We start from the raw sequence: 2,801 nt of genomic DNA, 5'->3' as shown, positions 1-2,801 counted from the left end.
CATTTGGGCAACTTTGTCAGAAATGAGTTTTTTGCCTACAGAGACATGCCTATTTGCACAGTAGTACAGATTCCGAGTATTTAACTGGGCTTGATCAAATCAACATTTCTCTTGCTTCCTTGTGTGTAGGGAAGCTCAGTTTTAGTCACAGTAGCTCCCACATGTGTCTCCTCAGTGTGTTCCCATTTCCTTAGAAACGGTGTATTTGCTGGGAGAAAAGTGCATTACTGTGTGCTTTCACCGTTCAGCAAATACATGTGTAGAAGCACAGCGCTAGCAGAAACGAACCTTTCTCGACGTTTTCTAACTCAGAGAACAAGTTGCACACTTCTGAGATGCATTTGGGCAACTTTGTCAGAAATGAGTTTTTTGCCTGAAGAGACATGCCTATTTGCGCAGTAGTACAGATTCTGAGTATGTAACTTGGCTTGATGAAATCAGCATTTCTCTTGCTTCCCTGTGCGTAGGGAAGCTCAGTTTTAGTCACAGTAGCTCCCACAAGTGTCTCCTCAGTGTGTTCCCATTTCCTTAGAAACAGTGTATTTGCTGGGAGAAAAGTGCATTACTGTGTGCTTTCACCGTTCAGCAAATACATGTTCAGAAGCAGAGCGCTAGCAGAAACGAACGTTTCTCGACGGTTTCTAACTCAGGGAACAAGTTGCACACTTCTGAGGTGCATTTGGGCTACTTTGTCAGAAATGAGTTTTTTGCCTAAATTGACATGCCTATTTGCGCAGTAGTACAGATTCTGAGTATGTAACTGGGCTTGATGAACTCAGCATTTCTCTTGCTTCCCTGTGCATAGGGAAGCTCAGTTTTAGTCACAGTAGCTCCCACAAGTGTCTCCTCAGTGTGTTCCCATTTCCTTAGAAACAGTGTATTTGCTGGGAGAAAAGTGCATTACTGTGCGCTTTCACCGTTCAGCAAGTACATGTGTAGAAGCACAGCGCTAGCAGAAACGAACGTTTCTCGACGTTTTCTAACTCAGAGAACAAGTTCCACACTTCTGAGATGCATTTGGGCAACTTTGTCAGAAATGAGTTTTTTGACTACAGAGACATGCCTATTTGCGCAGTAGTACAGATTCTGAGTATGTAACTGGGCTTGATGAAATCAGCATTTTTCTTGCTTCCCTGTGCATAAGGAAGCTCAGTTTTAGTCACAGTAGCTCGAACAAGTGTCTCCTCAGTGTGTTCCCAGTTCCTTAGAAACAGTGTATTTGCTGGGAGAAAAGTGCATTACTGTGCGCTTTCACCGTTCAGCAAATACATGTGTAGAAGCACAGTGCTAGCAAAAACGAACGTTTCTCGACATTTTCTAACTCAGGGAACAAGTTGCACACTTCTGAGATGCATTTGGGCAACTTTGTCAGAAATGAGTTTTTTTCCTACAGAGACATGCCTTTTTGCGCAGTAGTACAGATTCTGAGTATGTAACTGGGCTTGATCAAATCAGCATTTCTCTTGCTTCCCTGTGCGTAGGGAAGCTCAGTTTTAGTCACAGTAGCTCCCACAAGTGTCTCCTCAGTGTGTTCCCATTTCCTTAGAAACAGTGTATTTGCTGGGATAAAAGTGCATTACTGTGCGCTTTCACCGTTCAGCAAATACATCTGTAGAAGCACAGCGCTAGCAGAAACGAACGTTTCTCGACGTTTTCTAACTCAGGGAACAAGTTGCACACTTCTGAGATGCATTTGGGCAACTTTGTCAGAAATGAGTTTTTTGCCTACAGAGGTATGCCTATTTGCAGAGTAGTACAGATTCTGAGTATGTAACTGGGCTTGATGAAATCAGCATTTCTCTTGCTTCCCTGTGCGTACGGAAGCTCAGTTTTAGTCACAGTAGCTCCCACAAGTGTCTCCTCAGTGTGTTCCCATTTCCTTAGAAACAGTGTATTTGCTGGGTGAGAGGTGCATTACTGTGCGCTTTCACCGTTCAGCAAATACATGTGTAGAAGAACAGTGCTAGCAAAAACGAACGTTTCTCGACGTTTTCTAACTCAGGGAACAATTTGCACACTTCTGAGATGCATTTGGGCAACTTTGTCAGAAATGAGTTTTTTGCCTACAGAGACATGCCTATTTGCGCAGTAGTACAGATTCTGAGTATGCAACTGGGCTTGATGTAATCAGCATTTCTCTTGCTTCCCTGTGCGTAGAGAAGCTCAGTTTTAGTCACTGTAGCTCCCACAAGTGTCTCCTCAGTGTGTTGCCATTTCCTTAGAAACAATGTATTTGCTGGGAGAAAAGTGCATTACTCTGCGCTTTAACCGTTCAGCAAATACATGTGTAGAAGCACAGCGCTAGCAGAAACGAACGTTTCTCTACGTTTTCTAACTCAAGGAACAAGTTGCACACTTCTGAGATGCATTTGGGCAACTTTGTCAGAAATGAGTTTTTTGCCTAAAGAGACATGCCTATTTGCCCAGTAGTACAGATTATTAGTATGTAACTGGGCTTGATGAAATCAGCATTTCTCTTGCTTCCCTGTGCGTAGGGAAGCTCAGTTTTAGTCACAGTAGCTCCCACAAGTGTCTCCTCAGTGTGTTCCCATTTCCTTAGAAACAGTGTTTTTCTGGGAGAAAAGTGCATTACTGTGCACTTTCACCGTTCAGCAAATACATGTGTAGAAGCACAGCGCTAGCAGAAAAGACCGTTTTTCGACATTGTCTAATTCAGAGAACAAGTTGCACACTTCTGAGATGCATTTGGGCAACTTTGTCAGAAATGAGTTTTTTGCCTACAGAGACATGCCTATTTGCGCAGTAGTACAGATTCTGAGTATGTAACTGGGCTTGATGAA

The sequence above is a fragment of the Acomys minous genome (assembly GCF_964271855.1).
Source record: "Acomys minous genome assembly, contig: scaffold_43, whole genome shotgun sequence".
In the NCBI taxonomy this organism is placed as follows: Eukaryota; Metazoa; Chordata; class Mammalia; order Rodentia; family Muridae; genus Acomys; species Acomys minous.
The sequence above is the reverse complement of the archived record's forward strand: the minus strand, read 5'-3'. Positions refer to the sequence as shown.